Genomic DNA, 14265 nt, shown 5'->3' with positions numbered 1-14265 from the left:
GGGAATTGCAGAAACCCTCGTTTTATAGGTGCCTCACTCCTTTAGGTTCTGGCAGAGAACGGCTCTCGGCTTCATACTTGACCCTGGTCTAATTATATCGTTTGGCTGGGGCAGCAAGGCTGGTTGGCCTTCGTCCCGAGTGTCTAGTTGATTAATATAACTGGGGATCAGGACATTTGAAGTCAGAATGCCATATTTAACAAGGTTATTACAGTTCAAGACTTCTTTCCTAAGGCAGCATTTGCTCTGTTGAAAATACAACAGAAAGTAACTCATTAGACATCGTTTATCAACATTGCCATTTCCTTTCATGTTTCCTTCCTTTAATCCCTTAGATTAAGTGATAACTAATTTTTGGCAGTATATATATGTAAACCCAAAGGAATCAGAGAAAAAAATCACAGAAAACATGACCAGCAAACTTTGAATTTAAATTTTATGTAATTCTGACTAATGTACAAAATGAGCTGCTTTTTAAAAAAAAGTCTACAACATAGCTTCTTTGGTGCTTAAAACATTCTATTTCCATTATTAGAAATGAAGGTATAATACATAGTAAATTGCATAGATCTTAAGAAAGCTTGATGGTTTACTGACTACTTATATATTTGCACAAAAATATCCAGATATGGATATACAGAGTTCCCAGACAGTTCTCTCTTCCCCTTACCAGTCAATACCCATTCCTTGCCATGAAACCACCATTATGACTTAGTCACCACAGGTTAGCATTGCTGTGACTGAATTTCATATAAATGGAATCACAAAGTATGTATTTATTTTTGCCTGACTTCTTTTGCTCAACATGATGTTTTCAGATTAATCTGTGCTTTGATAGACACCAATAGCTTGTTTCTTTTTATTACCGAGTAATATTCCATTGCATTGCCTGTGTGTACCAAACTGATCTATAGATTCTCCTATTATTAGACATCTAGGTTGTTTTCATCTTTTTTGCCCATTATGAATAAACATGCTATGACTATTCTTGTACAAGTCTTTCTGTGAACGTATGCATTCCTTTTTTTGGAGATAGATCCAAGAGTGAAATGGCTAGGTTAAAGGGTAGCATGTGTTTAGCTTTAGTAGAAACTGTCAAACAAATTTTCAAAGAAACTGTCCCATTTTATAGAAGTTTTTTTTTTTTTTATTTGACAGAGAGGGACACAGCAAGAGAGGGAACATAAGCAGGGGCAGAGGGAGAGGGAGAAGCAGGCTTCCCATTGAGCAGGGAGCCCAATGAGGGCTCAATCCCAGGACCCTGGGATCATGACCTGAGTAGAAGGCAGACGCTTAACGACTGAGCCACCCAGGTGCCCCACAACTATGGCATTTTAAACTTCCACCACACTATATAACTTTTAATTTGGCAGAGTATATAAAATTATGTTTCTGAAAAAAAATTACTTTTTTAAGTAATAATTTTCATACACAGTGACTTTTGAGGGAGATGTTTTATACCAACATAAATTTCAGATAAATTTGAAAAATACAGTTAATTAATTCATCAGTTATGTTGTTTCTTGATAGGGAAGTATTAGAGATAAACTGAAGGGTAAAAATTCATAAATTTTTTAAAGTATCTTTCTCTGTTAATCAAAAAGCATTATAAAAACAAAATAAAAATACATGAGAAAAAAATGAGAAATATCATTTACTAAAAATATGAAAACAAATATTAAAAAGTCAATATCATATTTTACCAAAATTCTAGGCCATACCATTCTCCTCCCCATTTTCACATCTCTGAAATTAGGAAGTGTCTACAGCCAATGACAATTTACATTAGATATTACATATTGATTAATCAATAGTAGTAGACTAAGTACAAAGTATTATGGTAGTCAACTGTAACATCTCAGAGAAATCAAAGACATGGGAACCAAAACTAGGCATGCCACTTATATTTGGTGATCAGATGAGAAAGAGGCTTAAACCATGCTACTTCCTGGTTCCAAAGTTACATTAACACAAGCACCCTCTCATCCTGCTAGTGGGGAGTAAATCGTTATCATCTTTTAGGAAAGCAGTTAGGCAAAACTTCTTACTCCTGACCCAGTAAACTCACTGTTAGGAATGTATCTTAAAGGATAAATACAGACAAACATATCAACAATTAAGGTCATGATTTTGTAATGATGAAAACTACAAGCAATTAACAGTAGGGGATGGTTAAATAAACTCCAACAATGGACTATATGATATAGCTACTGAAGTATTTTAAAATAATAATAATAGTTTTTTTTTTTTTTTTTGGTCTTAGATTCTTTATTTGAGAGAGAGAGAGAACATGAGTGGGAGGGAGACAGAATCCTAGCAGACTGTGTACTGAGCATGTGTTGCACACGGGGCTTGATTTCATGACCCTGAGATCATGACCTGAGCTGAAACTAAGAGTGAGACACTTAACCGACTATGCCACCCAGGAGCCTCTTACAATAATTACTAAAATTATAGGAAAATGCTTACTTTTTTTTTTTAAAGATTTTATTTATTTTGACAGACAGAAATCACAGGTAGGCAGAGAGGCAGAGAGAGAGGAAAGGAAGCAGGCTCCCTGCTGAGCAGAGAGCCCGATGTGGGGCTCGGTCCCCGGACCCCGGGATCATGACCTGAGCCGAAGGCAGAGGCTTAACCCACTGAGCCACCCAGGTGCCCCAGAAAATGCTTACTTTTAAATGTCAAATAAGAAAGTAGAATAGGGACACCTGGGTGGCTCAGTGGGTTAAGCCTCTGCCTTCAGCTCAGGTCATGATCCCAGGGTCCTGGGATCGAGTCCCACATCGGGCTCCTTGCTCGGCAGGGAGCCTGCTTCACCCTCTGCCTCTGCCTGCCTCTCTGCCTGTGCTCTCTCTCTCTCTGACTAATAAATAAATAAAATCTTTTAAAAAAAAAAAAAAAGAAAGTAGAATAAAACTGTAGGTATGAATGGGCTGACTTTACAATGTTTAACGACATACATAGGATGCTTATGGCTATGCCATAGAGAAAATTAAACCAGCAATATTAATAATGATTATTTCTGGGTTGTAAGATTAGATTTGTTTACTTCTTTATACTTCTACTTTCAAAATTTCCTACAATTAGCAATAAAACCCTGAAGTTATTTTTAAAATCACATCTATAAAGAAACAGCTGTGAAAATGAAGACCAATAATCTAATTTGCATAACATGGGCATGAAAGGATAAGTCAAACCTCATGAAAATCAGTCAACACTCATCGCTCTTTTAAAAAATAAGCAACTTGGAAAAAAATCTGCTCCTAATCAAGCATATGTAACAGGCATGGCAGGGTAAAGTCAGGACAGACCATCTCCGCCTGGCTAGGAAGCACCCCTTTGTTTTCCACTCATGAGTCCTAGGACTCAGAGTCAGAATCCTGACCATATTACAGAGCTTTTTTTTTTTAAAAACAAAACAAAACAAAACAAAACAAACAAACAAACAAAAACCCCAAACAACTCATAAACAGTTTGGAATTTTCTGTCCACACAGACATTCAGTTCATTTGACTGATCTTACAATCGTATTGGTCCCTAGGGGCTAGTATCTATTTTTAGTACTTTCAGTAAAACTTGATTCTGATTTTTAAAGTTTTCAAATACTGAAATGATGTTCATTTTTATATGAGATGATAACTCGTTTTTATGTTATGTGGTTTATTATGATCATGTAGTGTCTGGCAGGGAGAGTGAATGAGAGACCCTCTGCCCCCTAAAGAGGGAAGTTCACAGATGACTATCAGGACTGAAATGAGATACTGCCTTGTGTTGTTATTAAAGAATCAGAGACCTCGATCTCCCATCAGAGTTTCAGGAGAAACAGGGGAGGCTAGGAACTGCTCAGGTGGTTTTGGCTGGAAGCATCCAACGAAAACAAGGAAATTCTCTGACACATAGTGAACAGTTTTCCAAGGAGGCCCATTGGACACAAGCCCCTGTTAGCGGCTGAAACCTCCATTAACTCCTTACATCTTATTAATTTGATTTAAGGAGGCCAGGACTTGCCAGGCAAGTCAGTCTGGAAGTCATAGGATACAGGCTTGTTCAGAAACCTTTACAAATGGATCTCTCCACTGTTTGCCAACATACTTTATTCTAGATGTCTCCCAGAGCTGCTTCTCTGGTAGAGGACAATGTCACCTGTCATAGAGCAAAGGCATTAACGGATCATAATATTTGAGGAGTCAATAATTAGGCCCATGTTAAAACGATCTATCAGTTACATTAACTAAGAAAGGAAAGCAGCTGGATGTCTGATTGGTTAGACAGACAGGGATTGAGGTATAAGCATCTTGTCAACTGCAGACATCTAAAGAATTCAAAGAATTCATCAAAACTCGTAGAACAAATTTCAGCATGGACTTTTCAGCAGCCCTCAAAAACTTTCCTTTTCCAAATCTCCAGGCCTAACCCCGTTAGGTCCTGTCTGACTCAGATGTTGAAATGTCACCAGAAATTCCTTCGTAAGCAAGGGTATCTACTGCCCCAATATGCACATATAAGCTTCATTTGTCCTTCACTATAAATTTGTTCTATACTCTAACAGTACATATACTCTTCTTTTTTTATTTATAATTTGGCATATTTTGTGTTTAAATCTCCACTTCATCTCTTTCAAAACAAATGCTGTTACTTGTACTCTGATCTTTGTAAAAGTGTAGACTTATGTTTAAAAAAAGAAAAAAAAAAAGGGCAGTATGATACATTCTATGTCCCCAACTACTAAAGAGAGCTCGTAAACTGATACAATTGAAATTCAGTCTCATTTCTAAAATGGAGAGAAGAGAAAGAGGCAGGGTAGTATAGCTCTTACCAACAATTATGTGTCCAAGATGGAACCTTGCCTAAATGACCAAGTTATGGGTGTGTACCGGGACCAGTAACTCAGAAGAAAGTCTTAAAAAGATAAGCCAAAGCTGGTCCTCAAGGTTTGGGTTTTCCTTGTTGTCATTGTTGTTGTTTTGTTTTTTAAGTGATAAAATCTGTTTCAGTGCTTAAAATCTCTTTCTTCTGTTACAGTTTTTGAATAACTATGCTACTTGCTGGATTTTTCTCTGTTGTTTAGAATCAGAATGGAAAGATACGGGCATGATTTAGTTATAAACAAATACAGATGTATCTATCAGTCACAGCTGATATGGGCAGCCATTTTCAACATTCCAAATGCTATCTCAAGCTGGGTTTACTTCCCAAAAATCTCCTGACTAGATCCAATTCTCTGCATGCCCAGTGCCAACACTGCAGTTCAGGCCTTCAGCATTTCTTACCTTGACTTTGCAGTAGCCTCCCAACTGGCTCCCAGACTCCTGTCCGATCCCTCTGAGCTCTATTCTACATGGTGCTGACATGCTATGTATACAGCAAACCCTGAACCCCTCAGCAAGGCCCCCATCTCCTGACTATAACTCAGGTGTGCATTCAGGTTCTATATGACCAGGGCCTACCCACTCTCTACCATTATCCTGGGCTTGTGCACTACACCCTGTCGGTTCTAGGTTACCTCTAGTTATCGTTGCTGGAGATACTCTTAACCTCTGACTAACTGGAAAACTCTTCCAGTACAGCTTTATGGAAAACACTTAGGCAATCTGAATTCATAACCTCAGGAACAAAGGAAATAATCTGAGATGTGACCTCAGGTCTATATACGTAGTTATTTATCACAGCATTATTTATAACAGCAAAAAAATTGGTATGTGCAGAAACAGCTCAAATGTCCCCAAATACTCAAAGTACAGAATATGAGATATATTCATTGAAAATGATGTTGACAGGGGCGCCTGGGTGGCTCAGTGGGTTGAAGCCTCTGCCTTCGGCTCAGGTCATGATCTCAGGGTCCTGGGATCGAGGCCCGCATTTGGGCTCTTTGCTCAGCAGGGAGCCTGCTTCCTCCTCTCTCTGCCTGCCTCTCTGCCTACTTGTGATCTCTGTCTGTCAAATAAATAAATAAAAATTAAAAAAAAAAAAGTTAAAAAAAAAAGAAAATGATGTTGACAAAAAGTTTTAAAAACATGGAAAATGCTTATCCTAGAAATTAACTTAAAGTGACTGAGGAGATGCAGATATCCAAAAAGGTGCCACAGACAGGTCTGAGAGGAGAATGCCTTCCATGATGCTTTCATCAGTGTTCACCTTTTCTCTGGTAACCCAGTGTGTTAGGTAGATTAGGCTTTGCTAGGATAACAAATTAAACTCCAAATCTCTGTGATATGCCCAGTAAAGGTTTATTCTCACACAAATTTGTATGTAGTTTAGCTCACTCCAGAGCAGCCATCTTCCACATGGTGACTCAGGGACCCAGGCTGCTTCTCACCTGTGGTTCTATCCATTCAGCTTGGTTCTCTGGCTGCTGAGGTTGAGGAGACATGAGCTGGAGGGCTTTCCTCTGCCCTCGAGTGTTCTCTGAGGACTGAAACCAGTGCTATGGCCCTCATGAGTAAGAGGCTGAGAAACATGGGGGTGCATATCGATATCTGGGGAACAGTTACTGTTTCTGCCACAGAGAAAGTGAAGATGCCTACCATTGAAAGGTCCCCTCAAACTGGACTGGCCTTTCCCAGAGTTACATTAATTATGGTACCTCTTAATATGTTCGGGTTATTTTTTTAAATAAAGGGATAAGCATTGTTAAGTAAAAAAAAGTTATCATGGGGTGCCTGGGTGGCTCAGTCAGTTAAGCATCTGCCTTGAATTCAGGTCATGATCCCAAGGTCCTGGGATCGAGCCCCGCATCAGGCTTTCTGCTCAGTGGGGAGTCTGCTTCTCCTTCTCTCTTTCTCTGCTTCTCCCCACTGCTCATTTTCTCTCTCTCAAATAAATAGATAAAATCCTTTTTTAAAAAAAGGAGCTAAAGAAGAAATTAAAACAAGAATGGAGACATAAAACAGTTGGGGCTGAAGCTAAAAAATCCCTTTTGGCTAGGAGTGGGTGACAGATTTGGCTCTCGACTTTCCATCAACAAACACAGAAAAAAATCTGGACGGTATCATAATTCAGTACTCACAGTCTAAAAACATTCCCTTGCTGGGAAGAAATGTGGTTATGATGTACATGAACTGCTCTGGCAAGCCCCCATGAAGGAGTCACAGAATAAAATCCTAATAAGAGACACAATGACAACTTTCTGAAGATTGCTTCTTAGAGCAATCCTTGATGAAAGTGATGGCAAAGGCACCAGCCTACTCAGGTCTCCTGGAAAGAGCTAATACACAAAAGGGCATGATTTCCAGCTGTCTGTGAACCTACCTTGTTACAGAGGTACCTTTCAGAGAATCAGAGGACTGAATTCTATTTCAATTACTCTTCCTAAAGGATAGCTTTTTTAAAGTCACACTTTTGAGTTTAAAGTTGTACTTGCTGAAAAAGTACCTGGAGTCCAGCCCCTCTAGCTGGATAATTAAAAACAGGCTTATCAGAATGAATAATTAAGGGGCAGGAGTTGAAGCAGGAAGATTAGGGAGAGAGCTGCTGCAGAAAGCCTGGGAAGAATTGATGGTGGTAATGATGTTAGTGATCATAACAGGAGCAGTGAGAGTTCTTCTAATCATAATAAGAGTAACATCATGTCACTATTGCAGTAATAGTAACAAGAACAATAACACCAGAAATATGTAGAATTATCATTCTTTGTTAGGTTTCAAATTGAATATGTAAAAACCAATTTTTAGTTAGCCAGCTTAAATGAGATGCTTAAATCAAAATCTAACTTTCTTCATTGATATTTTCTTTTTAATAGAGGTCAAGGCTAAATTAAAAACACAACACACACACACACACACAGAGGCAGTCATACACACACACATAAAAAACCTCCAGACTAGGGGAATGGGGAGTTAGTGTTAAACGCTCACAGAGTTTTACTTTGAGAAAATGAAGTTCTGGTGAGGGATGGTGGTGGTGGTTGTACAACAATGTGAATGTGCTTCATGCCACTGAAATGTAAACTTAAAAATGGCTAAAAAGGTCAATTTAATGTTACGTATATTTTATCAAAGCTGGTGGCATCACAATTCCAGACTTCAAGCCCTATTACAAAGCTATAATCATCAAGTTGGTGTGGTACTGGCATAAAAACAGATATATAGATCAATGGAAGAGAATAGAGAGCCCAGATATGGATCCTCAACTCTATGGTCAATGAATATTGACAAAGCAGGACAGAATATCCAATGGAATACAAGACAGTCTCTTCAACAAATGGCGTTGGGAAAACTGGACAGCCATATGCTGAAGAATGAAACTGGACTACCTTCTTACACCACACACAAAAATAAATTCAAAATTAATGTGAGACAGGAAACCATCAAAAAATCCTAGAGAATATAAACAGTAACCTCTCTGACCTTGGCTGTAGCAACTTCTTACTAGACACGTCTCCAAAGGCAAGGGAAGCAAGGGCAAAAATGAACTATTGGGACTTCATCAAATCAAAACCAAAGTCAACCGACAGAATGGGAGAAGATATTTGCAAATGACATATCAAATAAAGGGCTAGTATCCAAAATCTATGAAGAACTTATCAACCTCAACACCCAAAGAAAAAACCATCGAATCAATAAATGGGCAGAAGACATGAACAGACACTTCTCCAAAGAAGACATCCAAATGGCCAACAGACACATGAAAGAAATGATCTCAACATCACTCAGCATCAGGGAAATACAAATCAAGACCACAATGAGATGCCACCTCATACCAGTCAGAATGGCTAAAATTAACAAGTCAGGAAACGACAGATGTTGGCAAGGATGCGGAGAAAGGGGAATCCTCCTATACTGCTGGTGGGAATGCAAGCTGGTACAGCCACTCTGGAAAACAGTATGGAGGCTCCTCAAAAAGTTGAAAATAGAGCTACCCTACAACTCAACAATTGCACTATTGGGTATTTACCCAATAGACACAAACGTAGTGATCTGAAGGGCCCCTGCACCCCAGTGTGAATAGCAGCAATGTCCACAATAGCCAAACTATGGAAAGAACCTAGATGTCCATCAACAGATGAATGGATAAAGAAGATGTGGTGTGTGTGTATGTATGTATATATATATATATATATATATATATATATATATATATAAAATATATAATGGAAAATTCCTCAGCCATAAAAAAAATGAAATCTTGCCATCTGCACTGACATGGATGGAACTAGAGGGTAATATGCTAAGTGAAGTAAATCAGTTGGAGAAAGACAATTATCATCTGATCTCACTCATGTGTGGAATTTAAGAAACAAAACGGAGGATCATAGGCGAAGAGAGAAAAAAATAAAACAAGATGAAACCAGAGAGGAAGACAAACCATAAGAAACTCTTCATCAGAGGAAATCGAGGTTTGCTGGAGGGGAAGGGAGTAGAGGAATAGGGTAACTGGGTGATGGACATTAAGGAGGGCACGTGATGTAATGAGCACTGGGTGTTACATAAGACTGATGAATCACTGACTTCTACCTCTGAAACCAATAATATAGTATATGTTAGTTAAATGAATTTTAAAAAAAGAATATGTAAAAACCAATTTTTAGTTAACCAACTTAAATTAGATGCTTAAATCAAAATCTAACTTTCTTCATTGACATTTTCCTTTAAAAAAAAGTCAAGGCTAAATTAAAAACACAACACGCACACCCACACATAAAACCTTCAGACTAGGGGAATGGGGAGTTAGTGTTAATGTCCACAGAGTTTTGCTTTGAGAAAATGAAGTTCTGGAAAGGGATAGTGGTGGTGGCTGTACAACAATGTGAATGTGCTTCATACCACTGAACTGTAAACTTAAAAATGGTTAAAAAGGTCAATTTTATGTTATGTATATTTTACTCCACCCCACCCTTTCCAGAATCATCTAAGCAAACAGATAACCTTGTTCAGGACAAAAGTGACATCCTGTTGTGAAGAATGAGGAACCTGACAAACCCCGGACCCACAGGCCACTCACTGACCTTGACTCGGAGGCTGCTCAGAGAGGCCATGGCCATGGCTTGCCTTCAAACACGGGAAGCTGGCTTGAAACTCCAACACTAAACAGTTAGAGTACCATGCTTCCTAACCAGAAATATTTCTGAATAGGCTTTTCTAGCTGCTTCTTTATCTAAACACTACCCCCTGCTCTAAAACATAAAATACAAAGACCTCAGTCGAAGTGTGGGCAGTGGTCACAATGTCTCCTACAGTGTCCTCCAGGAAACAGTGTTTACAAAGTAGAACTCCAGGAGGGAATCTGTCCTATGGGAACTCTGTTTAGGAGCAAGGTAAAAGTGGAGGCACATCTATGGAAGATGAAGACTTGAGTTTTGGATTATTTTATTTGCCATCCAACTGTAACAACAGGAAGCCAGAGGGGCTCGCTGCCTGCATGGGCTACTTCCACACACCCAAACGATACTGACATCGGCTGTATATGGAACACTGCTTTTGTTTGTCCTCTCTAGTAGGGTGGGATGCTGAAATGTGAACAGCGCATCAATGGATTATTAAGAAATAAGCTAAAGGGAGCCAGGACACATTCCCGTTTAACCTCAGTAGAAAATTCTGCCCGTCCTGCGAAAACATCTTGACTACTGACTAGCAGGTTCTCTATAAGAACCAGTTCCAGGGGCTTGGGTTGGTTTATTTAACTTAGACCTTGATCAACATCTGCCTACAGAGTCAGAGGCCAAAGGAAAGTCAAGATGTGCCACTAATAATCTAGAACCAATTCGAACATATTCCTAGAATATTAAGTGAAAAGAGCAGGGTAATAAAGGATGTTGGCAGTAGTATCTTAAACTTACTGGAATAGGTATAGCACATAAAAGCAAGGAAATACATAAAAATAGTAGCAGTGTTTATCTGCCTGGGGGAGTTTTGATAGCTAATTGCATATTTATCCATTATACAGATTTTCTATAATGAAAATGGCAATTGGCAAGGCAAACCATTGTTAGAAATTACAAAGATGTCCTTTATTCTGTAGAGCCTTTCTTGTGCCTGGTTTTGCTTCCTCCAATTTTTAAAAACCCATTTTGCTATTGTTGTTGCACACCTCATGCTCTACTGTGATTTACTTATTTAAATTCCCTTCTCTCCCCCACACTAGACTGATTTCCTTCAGAGCAGGGATCAGGCCATTTATCTTTTCAACTCTGGTACTTCTTACTATTCCTGGCACACAGTTGCTACAAAATAAATGTTTATTGTTGCAAATGAAGCATTTGGTTACTAAAGAATTTAGTTACCTTGCTGTTACCAAGGAGCTTTAAAATTTTCCCTACATCATAGAAGAGTTTCCAAAGTCAAAGGAAAAAGTAATAGAAACCAGTATCCTCCTAAATTAGTAATAATGCTATAGGGATCAATCCAAGAAAGGAAAGAATTTTACAGGTGCCTAGGGTATGGATGCATACATTGCATTTTTTTTTTTTAAAGTAGCAAACAAAGACTTTTGCCTTGCCGGAAGAGGTCATGTTCTTTCTGAGCAGGAGTGTTTTAAACTTGGTAGGTAAATAGACTGAAATGAGTAACCACTGAAGAACAGTAGAAACACCAGAGGATAAAAGCTCTGGAAGAATCTGAGAGCCCAACTTATTCTCTGGACAAGGAAGACCATACAATTTCAATTATATGCTTCAATAAAATATCTTCTGTAGCTAAAAATGATTACCACAAGTATAAACCTAACTCACAAAAACCAACCCTAAAATACACTATAATGTAAATTTCGGCATTTATATGCTCTAAGCAAAAACCAAAATTCTTTGGAAAATACCCCAGTGGTGTATTAGGATCAAACCCAAACCACACAAGTTAGAGCTGTCTGACCCTTAGCTGCTTTGGGAGCTGCAGCGAACGCGCATGCCCAGCTGGCCCTGTGGGGGTGGGGACAGGGATGGGGGGAGGAGGGGCCTGCTCAGAAGGCCCCTAGGGAAGACAGCAAGGGGGGAGGCAAAGAGCGTGTATGCGCATGATTTAACTTTAGTAGTAGCCATGACGACAAATGAAGAGGGGAAATCATTTATTAATTCATCCTAATTTGTGCAATGGTTTCTAAAAGAGGCAAACAAAAGAATGATTCTGAAAAAAATCACAGCACAAGAATATCCCAGGGAGATTTGGAAAGACACCCAAGTGGCCACACTAGAGAAGTGATACACCCAGCGGGTGAGGGGTTAGGAGGCCACAGAAAAGAGTATGAAAGAAGGAAGACAAAAACTGAATTATTATTATTATTTTTTGAAATGGTTTATACTCTAAGGAGATGCAAAAAATTCTGTGGCTGAGTCAGCTTGGAAATAATGAGAGAGTCTATAAAGTTCATAGGATCTGGGGCTTAATAATACCCCAGAGGAAATTATGTAGCAAAAAGCAAATGCCAGTGCATTTGTTTGATGATATCCATTAGTGCGAAATGTCTGGCAGAAACAAGCAACAGGCACCAAAATACCTCGATTTTAAAGTCAGCATGGAAAAAAATGGATGAGCTCTTCAAAGAGTAAATATATATGGTTCATCTAAGATCAAACAATAAATAATTCTAACCTGTGCTTGCTAATTCTTAGTGTATTGTGTTATTTAAAGCCGGGCCTACAATAAGGAAATAAAAGCGGATGGACAGCAAGAAGCTTGAACAGAAAGTGTCAAGAAATGAGCCAAGAATCAAATAATAATGTAAAAAGGGAAGAATTATAGGCCACACTGAACTGGCCTAGGGCAAGGGCTAGTATAAATAAAATTAAACTTCCTAAAGTTTTTTTTTTTAATTATTAAAAAGCTATTTCTTTGGTTAATCTTTCCAAAAATTCTATTGTAAGAGATCTTACAATAATACATCATGACAATCTAAACACTGCTAAAGCAGTGTAATTTGTCCTAATTAAGAACCGAAACCAGCCAAATGTTGCCCAACAGGAGCACAGTAAATCGAACTGTGGCCCATCTATGGCTTGGATATATTACGTGGCTTCTAGTGATTCTATGCGGTAACGTGGGACAGACTCATGACCGAGCTCCAAATGAATGTTATTTTATACAGTAGGGATGATGGAGCTAATGTAATGCTTTATATAGTTTTAAAAATAGATTTTCTTAATTACATTTAGATTCTCTAAAAAAAAAAAAAAGGAAAAAGTTGCAATTTAACTTAGATTTGCTTTGGATATTTTTTATGAGAAGTACCCTCCCGGGGCTGTAAACACTCTCCGAGCAGCAAAGCAAAGGAAAGCACATTCCTTGCTTATCACTATGAGGTTGAATAACAACTTTAGTAAAATATCACAGAGATTAAAGATGTTACCCTGAGAGGCTCTCTGTGGCTCACAGGCTGCCCGCCATTCTTTGCCAGGTTTCTAGAAGTCACTAACTAAATACCAGGTTTAATGTCTGAAGAAAGAATTTATATATTCCCTCATAGGAAGAAAACCACCAAGTCTTGATGTGTTGATTTTATGGTTTTGTCTTAGAGCTAGTCAGTCATCTAAAAACTAAGGAAAATGCATCTCCATTGAAGGCTTTGGCTGGAGCCAGCAGTGTACTTTCCCCAGTCCTGTTTCCTGATGATCAATTTGCCTAAAAGCATTTCAAGAAGGATACATTCATTCCCCTCGGGAATTTCTGCATCTATTTACATATCCTGTCCTTTTTTGAAACTTCTTTGTCATTTTGGGATTATTAAATTAATTCCTCTACAGGCATATTTTCATTCTTATTTTAGAGAATTATTTCCTAAAGGTGCATTGCTTTATATCTTTGTGTATTTTATCCACTTTATTAAGTACTCATAAGACATTTTTCTAAGATTTTATTTATTTACTTTAGGGAGGGAGGGGCAGAGGGAGAGGCAGAGCTCGGAGCCTGACTCAGGACCTGGATCTCATGACCCTGAAATTAGACCTGAGTGGAAACCAAGAGCTGGATACTGAACCAACTGAGCCACCCAGGTACCCCTTAAGACTTTTTAAAGCTCACCTTTCTAAGTGAAGAAACTTTCTTCAAGGAATAATTTTTTATTTTTAGGATACTTGATGCAGCAACACTAAGAAAAAGTTTTCGGGGTGCCTGGGTGGCTCAGTAGCTTAAAGCCTCTGCTTCAGGCTCAGGTCATGGTCTCAGGGTTTGGGGATCGAGCCCCTCATGGGGCTCTCTGCTCAGGTTGGGGAGCCTGCTTCCCCCTCTCTCTCTGCCTGCCTCTCTGCCTGCTTGTGATCTCTCTCTGTCAAATAAATAAATGGAATCTTAAAAAAAAAAAAAAAAGGTTTTCAATGATAGGAAGACAGTTTTTTTGCAACTT

The 14265-nt window shown here is 38.6% G+C and overlaps 1 protein-coding gene across 2 annotated transcripts in view; it reads right to left on the bottom strand.

The window, feature by feature from the left end:
* The window catches only part of RNF150 (ring finger protein 150), a 261941-nt gene that overhangs the window by 64029 nt on the left and 183647 nt on the right, over positions 1 to 14265 (bottom strand). The gene's annotated exons all lie outside the window — the stretch shown is intronic.

Source organism: Neovison vison, chromosome 11 (assembly GCF_020171115.1).
Source record: "Neovison vison isolate M4711 chromosome 11, ASM_NN_V1, whole genome shotgun sequence".
NCBI classification, from domain to species: Eukaryota; Metazoa; Chordata; class Mammalia; order Carnivora; family Mustelidae; genus Neogale; species Neogale vison.
This window is presented reverse-complemented; position numbering and strand designations above follow the sequence as displayed.